We start from the raw sequence: 24,712 nt of genomic DNA, 5'->3' as shown, positions 1-24,712 counted from the left end.
AAAACAGAGTATCAGTGTGTTCAAACAGAGAAGGAGGCTTTGGCCTTAGTCCAGGGGTGAAAAAACATTTCATCTCTTCGTTTATGGGAGGCCTGTGATCAGCGTTCCCTCTAATTTTTGACAGGCCGTGTGCTCAAAAAATTTATTCTGTGCCAATTTTTGTGCTCGCAGTGTTTCGCTGTGTGCGCGGGGTTTAGGATCTGTGTGCATGCACACAGCTTAGAGGGAACAATGCCTGTGATAGCTGAAACTGACCACAAACTACTTATTGCCTTTGCCAAAAGGAGCCTGGCAAATAGCCCCCCAAGAATACAAAGATTATTTTTTCGCTTACAAATGTATGATTTGTAAATTTAATCCAAATGTGGGAGGGACTTGGTGGTTGCAGACACGCATTCTACAGCATTTGACAGAAGTGCGGTGGAGCACAGTCCAGAGCTAGATGTACACATCAGTTTGATAAAACAAAACCTGTCAGGTCTCAGATGAATGTGGACTGTGATTGGCAGACCAACAGCTCAGGATGAAACCCTGCAGCATGTTCCCAACCCCTATCACCAATTCAGGGGGGAAGCTCTCAGGTCCAAATGGAATTGTGTTTAAAGACACCAGGGTAGCGATCCCTAAAATGCTCCAGGAAAAAATATATTAAAAGGATACATTAAGGTCATTTAGGAACTGAAATATCAAAGAAAAGGACTGGAGAGGTTTTATACTGGCTTCAAATGAGCAGCAACACTGAGGAAGTTGTTAAGGCTTGTCACATTCACCAAAAATACAGGCAAAATCAAGCAAAAGAGCCTATGCTGGTGGAACAGGAAAAATTGGCCTCCTGGAGCAAAACAGGAATAGATTTGTTTATGTTGACTGGACAAAACTATATACTCATTGAAGACTATTATTCTTCCTTCCCTTAGAGATCCTTACTAGAAGCTATCACAGCTAAACAAGTGATTGTGCATGTCAGATCTGCTTTTGCTAGACATGGTATACCTGACATAGTAATCTGACAATTGGCTATAGTTTAGTGGGCACAAGTTTAAGAAGTTTGCAATGAAGCACAGGTTTAGATATGTAACCATTAATCACCATTATCTGCAATCCAATGGGTTGGTGGAAAATGGTGTTAAAATATAAGGGCACTATTGGAAAAAGGCTGTGAAGTCAGTCTTGATCCATACTAAGCACTGTTAAATTACAGTATGGCACCAATGAAATGTCACCTGCAGACCTTTTATTTAATTGAAAATAGAGGACAAGAATGTCTGTAATGAGAGAAGCTGATGTAAGTGTCACTGGGAATTTGCAGATGTATAAAGAGACAGATAAAGCTAAACAAAAAAACCAATCTGATTTGGGTTCCTGGGAGCTGCCACCATTCAGTGAACATGAGACAGTGCATATCTAATGGTAATCAGTGATTGCAAACAGCAGTGGTGTCATATAGGGTTGTCCTGTGTGCAGTCTGTTACTCCAGACAGGCTTACACCGAGAAGGAATTAGCAATGCCTCCAGCTTCCAGAAGGGAGGGAGATAAGGGGCATTGAGTTTGCTCTTTTGCCAGAGAAGGTCTCGGGCAACAACCACAAGGGGACAAGACAACCAAGCCCCAAGATATAAGACTGTTAGAACAAATGGGCTTGCCACCTCTTGATAATGATAGTACCGCTATTTCAAGGGAAACAGAGAAGTCCACGGGATAGTACAAGACACCCTCAGAGGTTAATTGAATACTGTTATTAAATTTAATTAGTAGATTGGTTATTAGCATTTGAATTGTGTTATATCAATGTTGCTTATTAAGTGTTGGTGGTGGTAAGTTGTGGCTGGGGCAGGAAGATGTTGTATTGGGAACTGTACCTTTAAGAGGTTTAGCTTGCCAGACAGGGAAGTTTGTGGGAAGGGCCCTGCCAAAGCCCATGTTTGGTTATGCAGGGGCATATGGGAAACTGTGTCACTGAATAAACAGGGTCTCTTTCAAGCTATTTGAGCCCAGAGTGATTCCTGAACACTACAATGGCCATGTAGAGTTCTGCTGGTCCAAAGGCCACACAGGAGTGCTTCCACGCCCCCTGAGTGCTGCGGAAAAGGTCTCTAAACCAACTCTACATCCAATAAGAAAATGATTATGGATGATTCCATGTACCCTCTGAATATTGTCTGACATTTGTCTATCCTTAATGAATCCAGTTTAATCTGGATTTATATAAGATGAGAGCATGAACTGCTCTTGGCAAGCGAGTATTTTTGCTAAAATCTTTGTCGTGATTCAGCAGTTGTGTGGTCCTAGAAGAAGCGCATAAAGGGACATGTTAGAAGTAGGCCAGGAAAAAGACCCTGGATTGAAATGTATACAAATCCAGTGGTCTCGGGAAACCTGTGAGAGCAGTGCATAGTGGCTAAGGAGCAATGGCCTTTATTCTAGCCCAAAGGCAGCAGCTCTGCACACTGGCGCTTGATTGTTGCGGGCAGGCTGGATTTCCCCTCCCCTTTTGCTGCATATGTCACCTGAACAGAACAGAACCTGAATATTGGGACTGTACGGGGATGGAGTGAATTTCACCCAAAAGGAACTTCTCTGCAAGAGCTAAGGCCATTTCTACTTGCTAAGCGTTTCAAATACACTTTCCAAACAAGAACGTATATAATGTTTTGAAATTCAATGCAACGTGTTTTCTAAGGCAAACATGTATAAGCAGTGGTGAAAAGTGTGTATTGTACTGTGTCAAGCAAGTACAGATTGTCACTTCCAGTTGCCAAAGGCAAACACAACATGGGGTTCAATGTTGCAGAGGTCAGGAAGATGAGTGTCACCATTGTACTTTTCTAAAAGGCTGTAGGTTTTCTTAAAAACAAACAACCTCCCTCCCCATAAACATCATCAGTACGCACTATTATGTGTGCAGAGCAAAACTAGATTGAATCGTTCTATGAGAAGAAATCCTGAAGCATTAAAGGCGTGAAATTCTATTTTATTCAGATCACAAAAGCTTTGTGGTTAGACTGTGAAACTGTGAGATGAGGGAGGCATGAAAGCTGAAGGAATATACATCTCCAGCACTTAAATTTTGCATAGTTCAACATATTAAAAATATATTTACCCACCCACTCAATGAAATACTTATAAAGAACAAAGCTCCCTTAGCTATAGACAATCTGATTTTCTGAGAACTTTTCTACTACAAAATTATCCCTGCAATCAGGCAGGAGGGAAACTATATAGAGTTTATGGCTTTGTTTACAGGGTAGAAATAAGTATGCAGTTACTCTGTTTGTATACTAATTATGTGGAAATACATGTTTATCTCATATAGGCTACATAGTAATTTTGCATTACCATAAAATTAAGAAATGGTAATGAGTATTAACATGACTATTTATGTCCTCTTTAAAGTATTACTTAATTTATGGGTATTTACTTTACTATTCCACTGGCAATTTTTTCAACTCTGCTGGTTAATTTTTTGCACACAGAGTAGCCAACTGGGAAACTCAAGTTCAAGAGAGACAGGAGGATTCTGAGCACTTGCCAAACAGTTATTTGTGTTGGATACAAACAGTGTCTGGGAATTCAGGTGACACAAGCCTAATGTGCATACCGAACTCTGTGTTGGCTAGTCTACAGAGCAGTTTTAGTTGATGATTGTTCTGACCTTCTGAGCTGAGTGATTCAGCTGCAGATCTGGAGGATGTTAGTACAGCCTCGATTGGAAGACAGTGGATTACTTTGTGTCTTGATTAAGTTTCAAGAACATTTCTATAGAGAGGGTTGAATAGTGCAAAATAATAGTGTGGATATTTATTTAGAAATTTTTTTCAAGTTCGTTTCAGCCGTGTCCAGATCACTTTTGCTTTTGGTGAATATTTGAATGACAAAGTGGCTTGTATATTTGCAGAAAATTAATTTCAAAGCTGTTTCTATTCACAAAAATTGAATGTTATATTTGCATGTGTGAGTATTTTCCCCACAGCCTCCTTAATTCCTCTCTTAACTCCATGACTCTTACACTTTTCACTTCTGATATATTTAAAGAATGATTGCTCTTCAAATTCCCTTTTAGCCCTATTAATTTCCATTTTACGTTTTGCCTGCCATAATTTATGTTCCTTAGTGTTGACTCGCTGGGGTTGGGTTACCATGTTCTGCCTTTGGTTTAGGCATGAGCTTTGAGGCTCAGACAATTTGGGTTCCACTTCAGCTATGCCACAGATTTCCTTTGTGACCTTCAGTAGGTCAATTAATCTCTCCATGCCTCAATTGCCCATCTTGTAAAATGGAGGTCATACCATAGTTTTTGTCCCACCCTTTGTTTGTTTGCATTATCTCTTACCATGTGTAGATACAGCATCAAACACACACTGTGTTCTCAATCTTGGCTGGGGCTCCTAGCCATTATTATACTGTAAACATTAACAATACTTGCAAATAACCATTATAACCTTGCTATGCAATATTGCCATACTGTTTCTTCTTACATTTCTGTGTCCGTATTTGTTTAAGGGGATACATAGCTTCCAAAGCTCAATTTATAGTGTGCTTAAATAGCTTCTATGCTGAGTCAATACATTTTAATTTCCTCACTTTCTATTTTTGGGTCTGTTTGACTAACTTCCGCATTATTTTATAAATCCCTTTTCTGAAGCTGCATGTTGCAGTGTTAGGTTTTTTGTATGATCCCTTCCCCAAAGATACTGAATTTAATTGAACCGTGGTCACTGATGTGGCTCAGCTAGAGTTTCTTCTTGAATCTGTGTACTCAAGATTATGTCAAGAATAGCCTCTGTTCCTGTGTGCTCTGAAACTAAGTGGTCTAGGAAGCAATTTGTTAATGTGCAAAGCAATTGTTTCTTGAATCATTGTCCCAGTATTACGTTTTCCCAGTTTATGTGCTGGCAGTTGAAGTCACAAATTATTACTGTTGCCTATTTGATCTCCCTCACCATTGTGCAGTCAATAGCTCTTTCCTGATCAGGAAGTCAGTAGAATGAGACTAAGTATAGTCTTTAAGGTGTCACAAGTCCTCCTGTTCTTTTTGCGGGTACAGACTAACACGGCTGCTACTCTGAAACTTATATTTGTATTATGCCTTTGGATTTGTATGGTCCTGAGTGGCCCTTGTTTGATAATGGGAACCACAGTACTAGACCTATATTTAAGGATTACAACTGCTTGTCTCTCCTTTAGATTCCTTAATTATTTGCATTGTTGAACTACATAATGAAAATCAGAATAATAATGAGTTTTCTCTCTGTGAACACCGCTTTTCATTAAGCTTTATTGAAGTTTAATCCAATTTATGGTCTTTCACATCCAGGTCCTAATGCTGACAATTTTCACTTTTGCTTTTCATACTGTCCTCGAAACATCCAGAAAATACAAGAAGCTGGAGTTAGATGAGCAGAGGAGGAAACGGAACAATCAAACTTCTGCTACAAGTTTCTTTGCATTTCCGTACTGCTTTGGTGTGTTGAGTAACATTAGAACGATTATAACATTCCTTTATCTAGAGTCACTTTTGACAATGTGCAATCTGTAAATTGTAAAGAAACCACAACAGAATCATAAAACTAGGGGCAGCAACTAGTCCATCCTCCTGTCCATGGTGGATTTCTCCCTTCGGTCTAGAAACTGGGGTAGTAAAACAGCCATCTACTATTAGCAGCAGCAGCAGTAGTAGTAAAGCACTTTGAGATCTACAAATGGAAAAACACTGTGTGCCTAACTATCATTATTGTTATAACATCACCATTCAGTTCTTTGTCTAGTTTCAATTTAAAGCGCTCTAATGATGGAGTGGCCACTACTTTCCTTAGCAAAGAATATTCCATGGTCAAATATGTTTCACTACTAGGAATTTTTTCCTGATATTCAGCCCAAGTGTACCTTTGGATAATGTCATTCCCTTACTCCTAATTAGTACCTCCTTGTAATGCTATTGAATATTGAAGCTATTCTTCAGGCTCTTCCTGTGTGCTTGATAGTCTTTTTATCTACATATTCAGCTTTTTAAATCTTATCCCCAGAAACCAATTCTTCCAGCCCCCTTGATCATTTTGGTTTTGTTCTCTGATATTTTCCCTGCAATTTGCCAACATCTTTCTGGTGTTCAGGTGTCCAGCACTGAATGGCATTTCTAAACACACTCTCATAAGAGTTGTAGAGGGAGAGAAGGACTATGTTCTCCTTGCCCAGTAATATGAAGCCTCTGTGAATTAGCCTCAGATTGCGTTGACTCGTTTGACACCAGAGTGCATTGCAAGCTCTTCTACTGAAGCATCACTATGGCAAAAAGGCAAATTAAATGGCCTTGAAAGACCATGAAACATTTTAACAGGGAGTCAGCAGATCTTGTAATTTTCCATTACTAGCCTCAGACTGTTAGCCATCTCCCAACCTGTTATGGCCTTTCCCCAGCTATTATTAAGGCACTCCTTAAAGAGAGGGAAAACCTTTTAAAAATCAGTGGAAAAGAAATGTGGCTATTTCCGTGAGTATAATCCCACTGAGTCACTGGCTCTGGCACCAATGCTGAACTTCTGGTATGCATTTGTTTAACGTTCAGTATAGCAGTTCCTAAAAATGTCATTGTATACCTGTGGTTCACTGCAGTGTTCTTTGGGCACTGCTGGAAATGGCATTTGAACACTACCTGGAGTGTTAGCAGGCAGATAGATAAAGCAGATACCCACAAAAAGGCACAGGGAGAGGGTATAATTTAAACTTCTTTAAACTCGAATTGGTAGGCATGACGTCGAATTCTTTTAACCTGTGCCATAAAAGAGAACAATCATGTAATTGATGGGATTATGGTTTGTGCGTTTGATATGTGAACAGGTTTTGGTTTGTATTTAAATACAAAATTATATTCCTTTCATGTATATTTTGGTTAAAATACACACCTTTTTGCCCCTGGGTATTTAGACTGTGTCGTTGCTGGCATTTTCTATATGTCTGTGCCAATATTTGAACAGAACAATGAACTATTAGTAGAGCTACTCTGTACATAATGATGAAAGGTGGGGGATTGATTGCACGTTGCTATGACAGTAAAGCAATCACTTTGAGAATGGTGCTCGCTCTCTCTCGAATATTATGGTAACAATGATGCATGTTAGCTTTTTGTGGAATAGCTTCAAATAGAAGCTTAACAGGAAAGAACTTGGAAAAATGTTATCAAAAGTGGAGAATTATTTTCTTTTTTTTTTCCCTCAAGAATTATCTTTTCAATCCATCCACACCATTATTCTGGAATATAGTAACTCAGAACCCTTCTTTCTTTTCCAGTTCAGTAAGTACTTGGACCTTTAATTTTTCCCTTTACAAAAAAAGGATTATTTTTGCAACTTTCACAAAACCAAAAATGACAAAATGTATTATCTTTCAAGATATTACTTCACAAGCTTTGTTCAATACAAATGCTACAGAATGCCAACACTCTTAGTGACAAGGTGAGATTTTTTTTTTTCTTCCAGATGTGTCCACTATACCCTAAAAAACACATGATTCAAAATCCCTATTTTAATCCCAGGGAATAAATCTGCTTTCCTATTCATGTTTGTTGCTAGGGGGCTATTCAAAGGGTACATTACCATTATGGAATCTGTTAGTTTACACGATCTAAGTCCTACTGTAATCTTTCTGGCCATCAGCATGACCTCTTAATCCTTTGTGTTTTATATACCAGACTTTGATGTTGAAAATGTCATAAATATTGCTTAATTTACTGCTGAGATCCAATTTTACCTCCTTACAGTATGGATGAAGTAGAACAAATACAGTGGTATTATTTTATGTACCTTAGCACAATTTTACTTGCTTGATTAACTACAGGAGTTTTTTGGGGGGTTGGGAGAGAATGGACAAGTAAAATATGACATAATTTAATTTTTCATCGTCATCATTGTGGTAATAAAAGTGTGTGAGCAGATTTTGAGCCTGGCTTGGTGCATTTAAAAATGATTTTGTAAGGCTTCCTTAGAATGTTCCACACTGTATCTTAGAGGACACACATGGGTTGCACTGAACAAATTATATGAGCAAACAGGTTTGAATAAAATAAGAATCAAAGTGAACCATCACCTAAACTTGAGCTGAAACTGAACTGACTGATTTTTAGAACTTCAAAAACATTTTAGTTAACTTTTATTTCCATTATTTTTCATTTTGCTATAAATTTCTGCTTCCAGGTATCAGCTGTGACTGGAAATAGCCGGGCCAACATAATGTGAGAGGCTGTTCTTGTGATATTTCCACTTCAGTCAGAAGAAGGAAGAACTAAAAATCGAATAAGACGACCTATTCTTATTCCAGGAAAGCTTTGTAAGAAATCAAGAAGTATAAATAAGCAACCAAAAATCTGAGGTATTTATATGAATGAAACCTTCAGTTCTTCATCACTAATTACCTGACAAACAACATTAAGCTGTCAGACACTTTTTTTGTTTCTTACTGTATGATTTCAAGATCAAGAAACTCACTCCATAACACTCATGTCGTGCTTTGAGCTCTAAACACTATTATGAGCAAAATAAGGTGCAACGGTCCAGATTTGCAAGGGATTTAGGCACCTAAAGATGCAGATAGGCATCTAATGGGATTTACAAAAGCATCTAAGCCTAACTCACATTGAAAGTCAGAAGTTAAGCACCTAACTCACTTAGGTGCTTTTGAAAATCCTACTAGGCTCCTATCTGTATCTTTAGGCACCTAAAATCCCTTTGAAAATCTGGCCCACAATGTATAGGTCTAACTTCACTCCACACTGAAATTCAGCCACCTTTGGGGTAGACACTGCAACTCCTTAACAGCACACAGCAACTGTATGAAATATTTAGGATACGACAGTAAGAAGAATATTATTTACATCTGAAATTGCAGAGGACATATAGGAAGGCAGATTAGAATTTGGTGAGGATGTGTTAAATACTGCTAATCTCTGTTATGAATAGTTCCATGAGATTTTTAATTGCAGCTGAGCAGGCCCCCTGGTTTTACCTCTCATGTGAAAGACAGCACCTCCAGTAACACAGTATCCTCTAATACAGTGCTGGTGCACTGACTCCGCACTGAGGCAAGAGAAGAATGCCTTCTTCTCTGACTCATTAACACCATTTCCTGCAGCAACTAAGTGTTTCTTGGAGATCTCCATGCTTTAGATAATGAGAGCTGATGAAATAATAGTGCTAGGTTTTGTGCATGCAAAACTCTCAATTAAATGAATTGACACTTGCCTGTCTTCTTGACTGGGGGTAAATTACTGCACTGCAATATTACTAATAATGAAAGGGAGATTATTGGATCTTCACAGGCTTTTTATTCCTCATTCTTCCATTGTAACCTGGACAAGAATATCCTGTTGTGGATAAAAGGACAGAGAAGCTAGCCTGAAAAAAAGAAAATGTGTGAGGGTGGATGTAAGAGAATTTTCCAAACAGGGTGCTTATGTCAGTTGTGTGTCTGACTACGGTGTGGAAAACCAGTGGTAGCTGAATATTGCCGCCTTTGCCTTCTGGCTTATAACCAACATAGGATCCTGTCTAACGTGCCTAATGTCCTCTGACGGAGGATTGTACTCTGCACGGGCAGAGGGAAGGCCTCAATGACCTAGAACAGGAGTTCTCAACCTTTTTTCCTTCTGTGCCCCCTCCCCCGCAACATGCTATTAAAAACTCCATGGCCCACAACTACCATTCTTCTGCATATAAGAGCTAGGGCCAGCATTGAGGGAAGCCAGCGGGGCAGTTGCCCAGGGCCCCATGACACAGGGGATGCTATGAAGCTAAATTGCTCAGGCTTCAACTTCAGCCCCGGGTGGTGGGCCTTGGGTCACTGGGCTTCAGCCCCATGTGGTGGGGCTTTGGCTTTCTGCTTTTGGTCCCAACAAGTCTAATGCCAGCCCTGCTTGGCGGACCCCCCCCGGAACCTGCTTGCAGCACCCCAGGGGGCCCCGGACCCCTGGTTGAGAACCACCGACTTAGAACATCTGTTACTTTTTGAGATTCTGTGAAGTAGACTTTGAAATTAGCACCGAAGTTAACTGAGGTAAATGGAGAAGAGTTGCTGCTTGTGTGGCTGGAGACAGTTTTCCTGCAAAGCCGGATAAGTGCAAAAGTACAGTTTATGAACTGAATGATATACACAGAGGGCTGTTACATCAATGGAGAGGGCTGGAAAGTAGCAGCACCATCTACTGACTAAATCACGTTATTACCAAACTAACTCTCAAACATAACCAGAGTCACATTTTGTAATCCTTCATGTTCTAACCATGTGACTGTAATGACAAGACCCCCCTGGTTTATTAGCCCACTAATTAAAGATTTTGTTGGGGTTTCTTATTGTTGAAAAAAGAAAAAAAAGGGGGGCAAAAAAAAAAAGCAGCTGCCTCACCTTTTGGACTCCAGGCAGATTTATAGCCTGACCTTGTCCATTCCCTATCAGCCCAGCTGACCATGAGGACTTTTAAACAACTGATCGTGCATGTTAATCCCAGCCTCAGGGTCAGCCCTTTTGCTCTGAGTCTTTATTTGGGATATGGAATGATGGGGAAATAGAGTGGTTTTCTTACAAGAAGTAGGGTAGGAGTGCTGGGGAAACATCATTTGGTAGAGAGGGTGATTCTGCATGCACATTTAAAAGTTTGTGGTCCAAATCACATGTCCTTCCTTAGGTAAAACTGTCTTTTCTTTTAATGGAAGTCTTGCCTCAGAAAGGGTCTGAAGAATTTGGCCCTAAATTTTTGGTGGAATTATCCTTTCTAAACCTGGGCTGGTCAGTCTATCAAGCTCAATTTTTGAGATTATCGTGGGTTCCTAGTTTGGGGTAAGTCAGAACAACTCTGTTAGGGGGCTTATTCCTTCACCCACCTACTTCCCTGGTCCTTCTCGCATGAACGGAGAGCAACAATACCCGAAGTCCAAAGGTGCAAATAATTCAGTGTTTATTGGGGTGAACTTCCAGCAAGCATGATTCCAGTTTCCTTCCTTAGTGTCCCCCTTCCCAGCTCTGACACCACAGAGCCTTACACCTGTGTCCCTGTTCCCATTCCTGCCCTTAGCCAAACATGATTCCAATTTCCCCACTCCCATTCCCTGTTCCCATTTCCCCCTTCACACACCCACCCACTCACTTCCTGATTGACTGCAGACTATATAGTAAAACTTGAGTTCTGCTTAGCTATACCTTAACCAATCATTTTCCTGAAATTTAACTAACCTATCCTAACATATTGTAACATGATTATGTAACCAATAATATCCCACCACCTTAATTAGTTTACACCCAGCAAAATTAATTATACAGCAGACAGAAATAATCACAGAACCAGACAGAGATTATACAGACAAACAATAGCAAAGTGGGAACTATAATGACAAAACAATACAGAAGTGAGGATTTCACATCCCAGCTATAGATAAGTGAGTTCTTGCCAGACAGGATGCTATTAAACTAAGTTTCCTTTTACATCTTCTAGGCACTTCCCTTTCTCTGGAGGTGATAGGCACTATCAGGACAGGATTGTATTTCTAACAGCCCAATAGCACCTTCTTTTAATGTGACTAGTTTGGAATGTGAGGATGTGACCGGTTGCTTCCTAGCTTATGGCTGCCTCTGTTGCTTAGCCAAAGGCCTTAGCCTAAGAACAGGGCCTCAGACTGTCACAGTAAGAGAAGGACCTTACACCATCAGACAGTGATCTTGATTCTTTCTTTTATACCTCTAGAACTAGCCAAGTGATAAGAATACACCTCAATTCTTAGAGTATGGGCCTTTACAGACAGGCCTGAATATCTATATCCTAACACACTCAAAAGAATCTTTCTTTCTTTCAAAATTTTAGTGCACAACCTTCAGTTTTCAGACCAAGGCAGGATAGACAGAGGAGCAGAAAAGTTGAGGATGAGGGCGGGGGGGGAGAGGAGGAGGATGTGATAAAGATATGCTGAATTCTTTAAAGCTTTTGTCTCAATGGGCACACCTTTCTGTACATATATGAGGGCAGCAGAAATAGGCTTCATTTTATGCATGTTCTGTGAAGTCTCCTGACTTCTAAAAGTTGCCTCAGATGGGGAATATTTCAGATGAGGAACATTTCAGAATTTTATATACACTGGGGCAGATTCTCAGCTGGTGTAAATTGATGTAACTCCATTGAGCTGTGGATTTGTGTCAGCTGAGGATCGAACCCATTGGGTATTAATTTGAAAAAGGAAAAATAAATATGTTGAGAAACCAGGTCTAACCTATATCTGTTTGATCAGATTATTGGTGTAGATCTGATGACTGGACAGAGAGGAAATATGACAACAGATACACATCAGAAACATACTCAGCTATCTTAGCTGCGTTCTGTGCTAGAAAACAAAAATATGCCAATCTTCTTGCCAAAATTGTCTCTTTATTTAACCTGCCGTACTCTAATGTATTTCAAAGGTGGTGCCAATTGCTTAAAAGCTGCTGTTTTCATGCCTCGTTAATATTTCCTAACCCAGTTCCTGAATTCCCACTGACAATCCTGTTAAAGCAGTCTTACTGACTGCTTAGTAAATTCATCCCGGGCCTGAATGGCCAATGTAGAATTTCTGAATTTCATTACTGGCTGGGGAACAACCTTAATTATCTCTGAAGAAACCTTAATGACTAGGATTACCTTGAGGGGGAAAAAAGAGAGTGTTTTCTGTCCAGAAATCACTTAGAAGCTACTAGCACTCATTGCTCATAACGTTCCCACTGTGACAGCAGCCAACAAATACAGCTATGCCAGATCAAGAATACCTGCTATGCCCTTCTACAAAGAGATGCAACACAGATTACATGTGTTTGGTCTGCACATTTAGTAAGGGCCAGATTCTGATACCCTCACTCAAACTATGTAATATCTTACTCAGCAGAAAGTCCCTTTTTTCTTCAATGACTCTACTCGCAGAGTGAAGTTCTACTCTGCTTCAGTAAAGGTATCCGAAGGTACCTCTAATGCTGGACGAAACTCTTGGGATTTGAAGCCCTTCGTGGTGTTCGTTTTGTGTGTGGTCACAGCACTTGAGTTTTTTTGCTTTTCGTTTCAGAAAAGAGATGGGCCTGAAACAAAACCCTGCCTCAGAACCCCACTGGCTTTTGTAGACCTTTGTGCTCTAGAGCTGAACTTTGTCTCTCTTGTCAGTTATTGGCAAACCCCAAACCCATAAGTAGAACTCAGCTGAAACCATCACATTTGTTTAGTTTCCAGGTTCCACACACTGCGCTCAAATCCCTCTTTCATCCAGTTTCAGGGGATGTAGCGAAATTGTTGCTTGGTTTTGTCTTTGGTTGTTTTTTATATGATTGCGCAAAGCTGCCATTATCACTTCTAATAGAAAAATTATGTTAAAGAACGAACTAAAAGCAGATTAGGAGGTTTGACCTGGTAGGCTGCCTGCATCACTAAATAAAGGAGAAAACAGATTAAATGTAGTTTAATATTTGCCTCTTTGTTACCCATCCAATAAGTACATTTATGTATGTATTTACCATTAAGGGTGTTTTTCTACATACTTATTCTGACCTATAGTGGATAAGTTAGGATGAGCTCAGGGTGAGCCCTTTTGTAAGACTCATCAGGTGCTCAAATAGTATTGTGATGAAGGCCATATAAGTACTTGGATAGTGTGAGGAAATCAACTTTCCTTCAGGAACAATTGCTGCAGAATGGCTAGCATAACTATATTTCTGCTGAGAATAACTCTGCTCAAGAAAGTGATGTAGGCAACACAGTGAGAGACGTTGGTCTTCTCAGGTGACCATATTGCAACTATTAAATTGGGTACATGGTACTTGTAAGCTACCATGATAGGATCATGAGAAATGCACACATTAGAGAGGTAACTAGCATTAGTTAGAAAGAGCTAATCCTCACATTCTGTTCCTTTCTGGTTTGCATGACACCTGAATTAGCAGATTCTTGAGCAAATATTCCCAATAGCTGGAAGCCATTCTTTCCATAGGAAAGCTGCTAGACCCAAGAAATAACATTGCTCATGTTATTGCATGAATGGTTAGACATAATGTCAATACAACAATAAAGAGATTTTGTGGCATCATCACAGAAGTTTGTCCCTCACACTAATTGTGAGTGAACATGTTGTAGATATATATATAATATGGAGCCTTTGACAGCAGAGGCAGTTTATCATTTTACAATGCACTAACTTCCTTGCTGTCAGAAATGAATTAGATCAGCCCATAGAAGATTCCAAAACTCTTTAAGTTTATCAAATGTGCCATGTTCTGGCAAATAAGTAAATATTTCACTACAATCCCATTATATCACTGTCCATTTTTTTTTTTTTGTATTCCTGTCCTAACAATGGGCCAAATTCTGTAGTCCTTAGTCTGGTAGGAGATTTACCAAAAAGGCTAAAAAATTTGGCCCCAAGATACTTGTCTTCTTTAAAACTAATTTCTTTCTGCCTGATTAATTCAGTGGTGTTGCAATCCAGTGTCTGACAAAGCTTGACTCACATCCATATGTGCCAGTATGCCATAACAATGTTTTGCTCCATGGTGCTGATGCAGGGAGTACATCTCAGAACTAACTCTGGGAGTTCTCCTACCCCCAACCAAGTCTCCTCTCTTGAACAATACCAGCTGTTTTATTTTTCCAGCTCAAGCCCTGTGCTCTACGGGCCTGAGCCTACTTCTCTTGAAATCAGTGGGAGAATAGGCCCACCTTATATTATAACATTCGGACAGTGGAATCACTTTAAAAGGAAGCAGCATGTGTTTTTCCCAAATATCTTGAGATAATTTGCCTTAATGGGGAAACAAATAAAGCCAAAAACAAATGAAGATGATGGGGGATTTGACAAAACATGACATACTGGGACAAATCCTCGTTCCTGAAAAGGTGACTTGTTGTTGTTTTTCATAAACAAAAGACATTGGCACTCTACAGCACGGGTCAGTAATTATCATGGTACTATATCTGTTTGAAATATACAGGAATACTGCAGCTACTCTTATTGCTTTTTTTTTTTTCTGAGATACTTGGCTAATATTTAAATCTTCAGAACCAAGGGCCTAGTTTCTATTCAATGCACCTATGTATAAAGCACTTGTCACTTACAATAGTGTACTGTGAACAAAAATTGGAAATCGATACATTGCAGCATTACACAACATTACAGCTTATATTATTCTATTGGTCTGAGTCTTATTTTCACTCAGTCTGTTTTCCATCAAGGCTTTTTATTTTTTAAACAGTTCCCCGTATTTATTTTGCAAGAGCATTTTCTTGTAACAATCAGTTCTGGGTTACTGAAAATTATCATCAATACATTTCTAAGAAATAATGTCAGGCGTTTGTAGTTGACAAAGAGCAAACATTTACATGATTCTCCATGTAAAGCAAAGCGTTTCAAAGATGTAAAATTTGTCAGCTGAAAGCCACAACAGTATTGCAGCCTTTCTTGAGGCTGACGCCATCCAGATTCTTTTCACATAACAGTGATGCTTGAGGGAGAACGATGATAATGGCTAAAGAACAAATTGACTCCCATTGGAGTCATTGGGAAAATGCTCATTGATTCCAAAAGGAGCAGAACTGGGGCTCTGGAATCTTAATCTAAAACTTGAGCTACACCCAGAAGTTTGGATAGCCTGTTCTCAATTATTTCTTTCTGAATCTCCTAGTTCTGGTTGAGAGCCGAAATGCTAAGATGCTGTGCTGTGAAAGGAGCTGATATTGCAGGTGTTCTGGCCCTGAAATTGTCCAGCTTATTCTTCAGATAACCAGTTCAGATGAGCATCCAAACTTCTAGGTACTTTTCTCCTTGCTGTATGTCATTCCGTCTCTTAGTTCTCTCCATCATGTTATCTGACTGAGTTACAGCTTGATTCTTCAGTATTTGCTTATATGCATAATTCTAGTGCGCCAAATGTCACTCTTTACTGCTACGTCCCTGAGAGCACAGAAACCTTACACACAGTAGAACCACTACCATTTCATGGCACAGCTTGCTGGGCAGTGAGAAACCATTGCAAGGGGACTCTCCAGTGGCTCATTGTTTGGCAGCCAAGGTCAGATTAAGGCAAAGACGCCACGGGTAAAATCGTGGGGCTCCATTTAAGTTAATGGGAATTTTGCCATTGACTTTAGGGGAGTCTGGATTTCATCCTATCAGCCCATGGCTAAGGCCATAGGTGCTGCAGTCACTTGATGAGAGCAAAAATCTGTCTTTATTTTAAAGAAAGGAAGCAAAGCATGGAAACGTTACCTAAGTATATGCAGGGATGTGTATGGGACTCTGCAGGACAGCCTGAGAAAATGACTGCACCGCACCTTTAAGCAGGGGAGTGGGGCCATTGTCTGGCGGAGCAGCAGCCACCTTCCCTCCCCTTGAGATGGTAAAATACCAAGGTTTGGTGAGGACCTGCTGTGGGTGTTGTACTAGCTGCTCCTTTCTAGAGGGGCTGGGAAGGAATTTTTCCCTCACCACCAGATTGGCCGAGGTGGAGTGGGTTGGTTTTTTTTTTTTGTCTTCCCCACAGCAGGTTTTGGGGGGGCTTTGTTATGGTGAGTAGGAAAGGGAGTTAGGCTATGATGGCACAACTCATTATATAACTGTGGGGGCGGATGTCCAGCACAGGTACCCCATAGGGAAGGGATACAGTGCCCAGAAAAATGGCTAGGTAAAGGTCTGAAAAAGGAGATGCTGGTTAAAGGAGTGGAACGTGGAGAGGAGGGGTTGGGGCTCCTATGACTAGTATGGCAGGGGTCCAACTTCCCCTTTCTTAATGCCCCCCCCAACCCTCATTTGGGGGAGACAGTAAGGTCCCAGATGGGGATCAGGATGGAAAAAGGGGAGGCTGGCAGAAGCCCCCCAGGTAGTTAATGAATGATCATGGAGTTACCTGGACTGTCCATTCTTATCTGCCGTGTAGTTCCAGACCTCTAATAATAAAGTTGAGGACTGATTAAAACCATATCAGGTGTCTTCTTCTTTCAGTATAGCCGGACAATCTGTTAACTGCCCCAGTCAACCCAAAGAGGGATAAGGCCATGGCATGGGGGCAGGGCCATGTGGGTGCTTAGGGAGCTGGAGTACCATAATTTAGCTTAGCTAGCAGTATGAGAGATTAGTGGAGAGTGGAAGCATTGTCTGTGCATGCACCCATTATACATTTGCAAGCCTAAATCACAGGTGCAGCTCCTGGGCTATAATGATGACAGAGGAGTGTCTGTACAGCCACTTTGTGCCAAGCTGTTGGGTTGGGAGGGGGGATTCCTTCCAGATGTCCAAATATTGTCTATTTACTCAGATTTTGCATGGGTAAAGATCAAAATAGAAAAAGGTAGGGGTGCTCCACTGGTCACGGTGGGGAGAGTGAGCCAGCTCCACCGGTGGAGCTGGCTCACGATGGGGAGAGGCAGCTCCTCCAGCCACAGGGCAATGAGGGGGGATAGACCACTCCTCTGGTCGCGGAGGGCACAGAAAGTGCCCCTCCAAAAGCCGCCAAATTTTTATTCCTGTGCACGCCCCCATTTGAATTCCCATTTCTTCTCTTTAAGGTGTGTGTATGTGTGATTAACAAAACTGCTTCCTTCCTCATAAATTGGCTGCCACAGAAAACAAATGAATTACTATATTGTGAAGGCAGCAGCATCGTTATTCTGCAGAAACAAACTGAAGTTGAGAAAATGGGTTGTGAGGGAGAGAACATTGATCTAAAGCACAGATACCTCTTAGCCAATGGCAGTCCTGATACTGGGCTACCTGGGGCAGTGTTCAACTCAGAGGAATACAAGTAAAAATGTTTTCCTTCATCCCAATTCTGTGTGTCATTCACAGATGTTAACATAATGTAACACCTCTTCCAGATGAAAGGTCCAACGCATGAGTAGCTGCTCCAGTGCCCTAGTCTGTGTTAAAACATATATGCACATTCCTGAAGGGGACTGTAAAACAGAAGCAGCAAGTGTGCTTTGAGAAGCCCCACACCCCAGCACAAGACAGAGCTCTGTGGGCCCAATCCGTGCTTGTGTAAATAGTGTGTATGTGTGTGTACGCACGTGTGTGCTTGCACAGCCTGTATTTTCAAAAATTACTGGTGATTTTGGTTGCCTCTGTTTTTGAATGCCCAATCTGAGACCCAATGATTTTCTGATTTTCCACCCTCTGAAATCAGGGCTCTTTAAAGTATCTTGGGTTAGGCACCCAAAGTTTCTTTTTAAAAAAGCTATCTATGGATTTGTATACCTATACACGTGTGCACACACCATTTTGCATAGTCATATTTGTGTGTAATCAAGAATTTTCAATTCAAAACGTGTCCACTAAGGTGTGTACTAATACATTTTTATTTCCGTAGCAGCCTTTTTTATATGTACAGAATAATTAGTTTTATACACTAACATTTGCTTGTAAAAAACCTGAATAGTTAATAGAGCCATTTGCCATTGATTTTAGTTGTTTTTTCTGCCCCATTTTCATATGATGGTTAGTTGATTTTCAATGGCATACTATAATAATCCATTTTTGTAAAGTGTGTTGAGGTGCTCAGATGAAGTGCAAAATGTGATATTATGAGGATGACATAACAAATCATGAATATAAATAGAAGAAACTCAATGAAGTGAAATATAACACAAAATATAAACCTGCAAGAAGATATTAATTTAACAGATGGGGCAAGAATGACTAGGAATTGCAGAGTCCGCTTCTGCATCCTTTACATCAGTGACAAAAATCCAATTGACTTCAACAGTGCAGGATTGAGCCCTTAGTTAATGGTAAATAGTTACAACATCTAGATTTATTTTAAAATGTACTGGCCAGACATTTCCAGAGTGTTTCATGAAAGTGGTTCATTTCAACTCATAATATATAATCAAATGTAATAATAATAGTTTGCACTTATATAGCAGCTTAAATTTTCAAATATAAACTAATTATTGCTTACAATAGCCCTTTATAGTGGATAACATATGACACTGCTTTACTTTTAAAGTAATCAAGGCACAGAGAGGCTTAAATGAGTTCAGACTGAGTCTAACATTGCACCCGTGGATACAATTTTCAAAAGCACCTAAGTGACTGAGGCACTTAGGCTTCAGAGTTCCTAAGACTCAATGAAAGTCAGTGGGATTTAAGAGTGAGATTTCATATACGTTTTCAAGAAGTTTCATTTTGTGTTTCTCACAACACTATTGTGGCTAGGTTTTTGACACCCCAGGGGAACGTTTGCAAAAAATGAAAAGAAATAACTAACAAGCAATAGAAGATGTTCATTGAATTGTTTTTTTTAAGTGAGCAAACATTTCTATTCATATTCTGTTTTGGAGAAGAAAAATCCTCTACTGTTCAATAGTTTGTTTTAAACAAAATCTAAATTGTGTCAAACTTCTTGATGGTGTCCTTTTAACTACACACATGGACTCTTTTATTAAACCTGTATATAATGTACAGGAACAGGAAAAAAAAAAGGTTTTAGTATGAATATGCGGCCTGTATGTGAGTCTTTTAATATATAATTTTTTTAATGCTGTAACAAAGCGCCATATGGTCCCATAACCAGGATGGAGGGCAGAAAACTTGGAGTTTCTGCTTATTGTTTTCTTAACTTCTGTGCTTTTTAGTACAAATAAACTATTTTAATTAAAAAAAAATGGTTAATAAGGAACAGAAGTATGAACTTGCAAACACACAATAGCACAGAGTACCTAATATAAGCCACATCTCTATTGCTCCGGGCTTTATTTGCAGCTGTAATTGGCTTTCAATATCCTGGTCTATCCATTCAGTGCCTTTAGCACCAATGATCCTTCTAAGCCAGAAGTGTCATGGTAGGGCTTAAGCTGTCTCAGAATCCTTGTTGATTGTTTGTTGTTGTACTTTCACAGCAACCGTGAATGTAGGAAGTGAGCAAACCTTCACGGTGGTGCCTAAGCTATCTGGTATGGGGTGCAACCTTCTCTCCTGAGGTTGTATGTGTTTGCTTTTGTTTTTATTGATTAGAGCATGACATCAGCTTCTGTCAGTGCAAGGATGTCAAGACACTGTATAGAGCTGGCCAACTGCCCCCCTCCCCCCCATTTTACTGAAATTTTAAAATTATTTTCAAAATTATTTTCAAACTCATTTTATGGTTTTAGAAATTTCTGAATTTTTTTTCAAAATTGTATTGAAAACATTCTCATAAGCATTATGGAAATGGATATCCAACATCATAGACTTACCAAAAACCATGTTTTTTCAGGAAACAAAAAACCTTTAACAACTTTGATAATATTTTGAGAATTGGGTTCTGTCTACAGAAAGCTGTTGCTCAGCACAACTGGGGGCAGCAACTTCCATTATATTTTAATATCATAGAATCATAGAATATCAGAGTTGGAAGGGACCTCAGGAGGTCATCTAGTCCCACCCCCTGCTCAAAGCAGGACCGATCCCCAACTAAATCATCCCAGCCAGGGCTTTGTCAAGCCTGACCTTAAAAACCTCTAAGGAAGGAGATTCCACCACCTCCCTAGGTAACGCATTCCAGTGTTTCACCACCCTTCTAGTGAAAAAGTTTTTCCTAATATCCAAGCTAAACCTCCCCCACTGCAACTTGAGACCATTACTCCTTGTTCTGTCATCAGCTACCACTGAGAATAGTCTAGAGCCATCCTCTTTGGAACCCCCTTTCAGGTAGTTGAAAGCAGCTATCAAATCCCCCCTCATTCTTCTCTTCCGCAGACTAAACATCCGCAGTTCCCTCAGCCTCTCCTCATAACTCATGTGTTCCAGTCCCCTAAACATTTTTGTTGCCCTCCGCTGGACTCTTTCCAATTTTTCCACATCCTTCTTGTAGTGTGGGGCCCAAAACTGGACACAGTACTCCAGATGAGGCCTCACCAGTGTCAATCCCTTTTATATTTTTATCAGATTGCTCATTAAAGTTTGTTAGCTATTTGGAAGCTGCTTTTTGTATCTGTCTCCACCTGCATTCACTGTACTAAAAGGCAATGCAGGTGTTTTTGGTAATTATTGTTCTGTGCTCTAAAGAGAGAGAAGTAGGCAAGATAATGCAACATTCATTCTTTTTTTCCCCTTCCTCTACCTATACTGCCCTCTCTCATGAAGAATTTCCTAGTTCTCTAAGTTACTATACATAATCTGTATATACCCATCCCCTTTTGGGGCATTATTTATTGTAAGATCCCTTTTGTCACATTTGTTATAGCAAAATAAAACATGAATACCATAACCTGCTTACATACTCGACATTCTAAAGTCTATATCAGCAAATATATAATTTAAAAACTTCTTTTCTTTAATAATTCTTAACTTGCTTCACAATTAAGTTATTTTCCTCTGGGTTTGGGAGGGTTTTTCTTTCATGCTTTCCCGATCGTGGAATGCTTGACTTTGTACCATAAATGTTCTTTTAACTTAGGCTTTTTGTTTTTTGTTTAATGTAATATGCAGGAAGACTGTGCTGGAACAGGCTTGTTCTGTAGATAGCCACTGCATTGTTAACACTTCAGTGCTGGTTAATTTAGGCCTTCAGTAAGACAGACTCAGATGAAGGCTAAGCAACCTCAGAATCCACAATACAAGCTGATCATCACTGTGGTCAGTAAATTCCCTTCATGTGCAGTGCTGTAAATAATATGCCTCTGTAATGTATTTAGGTAGCTACAAAATACTATACCCTGAGGCAATTTACTGGCTGCTTGTATTTGTGTTTTACTGATGTATTTGATTATATTGCAGTTTGGCACAAAGGCAGGATAAAGGGCCTAATACTTATACAAGCTGAGGGATACCTAATTCCTTTAGCTCAAGTGGTAGAAAGTTTTCTTATTTTGAAGCTTCTAGTTTTGGCTCTGGATGTATGTGAGATATACCTAGTACTGTTGGGTGTAGCACATCAGTTTGTTACATTAGGGTGCTGGTGTGCTGAGGAACCCAGCTAATGACTATTTTATGTATTGAAACATTAGGATCACTTACACTCACTAGGCCAAAACGTTAAGGGGTATTTGCAGATGCTATTTTTATCAATAGGTGTCTAATCCTTTTAAAATCTTACTAAATTCCTTGTGCCAATTACATTTGTATACGGTACATCTGAAGTCCACCTCATGCACAACTTTCAGCCTTATTGTGTGTAATTTACAATTGAACAACACTTTCTCTCCATTACACCCAGAAATAGAGTTTTCTCTGTGTACAGCAGGATATATGGTTGAGGGAACACAACAGAAAGGCTAGAACTAACACAACAAGCAACAAATTGTAATTTATTTATAAAAAGCACCAGGGGCACCAGTTAAGCTAGTTCCTTATGCTTTAAAAATCATAATCCCAGTAGAACCTTTCATTTGCCACGTTTCAGGGGCCAAGGTCACATTTTCATTAGGATGAAGTGTTCTTCAGTAATTTCTCAAATAGGTTACAGGTTTCAGAGTGGTAGCCGTATTAGTCTGTATCAGCAAAAAGAACGAGGGGTACTTGTGGCACCTTAGAGACTAACAAATTTATTTGAGCACAAGCTTTCGTGGGCTAAAACCCAGAACCCAGGGTTTTAGCCCATGAAAGCTTGTGCTCAAATAAATTTGTTAGTCTCTAAGGTGCCACAAGTACTCCTTGTTCAAATAGGTTAGACACTAATTGGATTGCTTTCACATCAAGCCTAACCAGTGTCTTTTTTTCCCCTCCATTGTATTATGTAAAGCTGTTTATGATAAATTATAGGAAATTCTTCTTTTCTGCTTGTTTAAATTCTCAATTTTGTTTCTTTTGGCAGGACACTGATAAAGTATTGGCAATTGTTCTAAATTACATGGGTTTTTGGAGATTGTCCTTTTGCAGCATCAGCCCCATAGAAATGTAGCTACTTTCTACACCTTTACTTCTTAGTTTTACAGAAAGGGATGGTTTTCCTCATCTTTGGAAACAATCCATAGCGTCCTTTTTCTCCATAGCTCAAGAATATGCAGCTGTAGAGGATGTGAAGGCAGAAGTAGTGCCAAGAAGCATCAGTCTATTTTTAGGTAGCTCTTACAGCAAAAAATGAAATGCCTGATCTTCAGTTAATACAGGCTGATACACAGCTTTGTTAATGAAAGGGCTGTTAGGCGTGCAGTTACATTAGAGGATCAGAAAAGGCGATTTTCTTTGGCCATTTTTGAATCCACTCAAGCCTAAATCAGCCAGCTACTATTAGGCAGTGTAGAAGATTTTACTCTCTCACTGATACTAGTAAATAGACTCACAGTAATGAAATATTGATAAATGGGACCCCCCAGGTCTGTTAGAAACAAACAACAAAAATACATTGCTGAATTCTCTTAATTGGAGAGCGGAGAGATCTTTGCAGGCCTCACAGAGAGATCTTTGCAGGCCTCACATGTCCTGTGTATGTCATGAGTTTGAGAAGCAATGCTGAATTGGTTTTAATCATAGCACATGCGCTTTCAGTGTATTGAAAACAAATTATGTCCTTTTGTAATGTTTTAGAAGTGTTGCAAAATATTATACCATCTCTACAAATAAGGAAAAGGCATAACTGAGTGACTGAAACATGCCATTAGGGCTGTTTCCTTTTTTAACCAATATCTCTTGACATTAATAATTGCAGTCATAAAAGCAGTTTTAGCTTATCTTTTGCTTCCACTTCCATCTGCTAGTACCCTGCTGTTAAGTTTCATGTGGAAAAGCAATTTATACTCACAGCACATCTATTGCTTCATCAGTAAGAGTACACATTAAAGACTAGACTCCTCTCAGAGTTTAGACAATTATACCTCGTGGTGCAAATAGTACAATAAAATTGATTCATAGCCTACCCGGGGTTTCTTCATTTTGGCCTCAAGACACTAACGATGAAATCCTTCTATGAGACACTTGTGAAATGGAAGAGAACTGTGATTAATGATTGGAATGACCCTAAAACAAAATGTATGAGAGGAAAACATATTCCCATGATGTTTTAAATGCTCCATCTCTTTACTAAGTTAATTGAAGCATTTTCACAGCTACTGCTAGTTGGAATGTGATCTCACACATCACAAAGGAACAAAATGAACAACAGGGCTGGGAGCAAGTTACATGGCAGACAGGACCATTGATGTTTGGGAGTATTAGTTCAATTTAATCCATGATGGCAATATCACTTTATCCCAGAATAACACTGAAATACATCCCCCCTATATACTGTACATTGGAAAAATCTATCTACTATTAAACTTGCATCAGTATTTCACTGTTGAGGATTAGTTTTCACTACATGAGATATATTTATGGAGCTATTTCATAAATATCGCTGGCTACATATTTATCAGCATGTGGGCCAGAGCTACAGTAGAAACTATTGATATCGTGGTAACTCAGGTATGCTAGGGTTGAGAACAAATTTAATTATACATTACATTAAGAAATTAAGCTTGCAAAGTCAGGCCCTCAAAAGATAGGGCATGCCAGAATTAAGGGAGGATGTGCAATCCTAATTCAGCCCCCTTGCATGTATGCATTTTGACGCAGTCTGTAATTACATGATTGCATACTATTTTTTTCCACAAGACGCTGGCTCATTAGCGTGCAGGATGGACCTGCTCTGAGGATGAATCAGAGTTGTGTTGCGAATGAGGCTTGCAGGACTGTGGATTTTCTTCACAGACTGAACAGTGTTCGCAAGCCAAGAAAAAGAACTTGTAAGGTTATGTGCGGTGCTGTGCAAATAGCTGTT

General features: G+C 39.7%; 1 long non-coding RNA gene across 1 annotated transcript in view; it reads left to right on the top strand.

The window, feature by feature from the left end:
* LOC122466256 overlaps nt 1-24,712 on the top strand; it is a 57,680-nt gene that overhangs the window by 15,638 nt on the left and 17,330 nt on the right. Inside the window, exon 3 of the long non-coding RNA XR_006291632.1 lies at nt 8,188-8,362. This is a non-coding gene — a long non-coding RNA (uncharacterized LOC122466256). The remainder of the gene's footprint in view (nt 1-8,187; nt 8,363-24,712) is intronic.

Source organism: Chelonia mydas, chromosome 6 (assembly GCF_015237465.2).
Source record: "Chelonia mydas isolate rCheMyd1 chromosome 6, rCheMyd1.pri.v2, whole genome shotgun sequence".
NCBI lineage: Eukaryota > Metazoa > Chordata > Testudines > Cheloniidae > Chelonia > Chelonia mydas.
The sequence above is the reverse complement of the archived record's forward strand: the minus strand, read 5'-3'. Positions and strand labels throughout refer to the sequence as shown.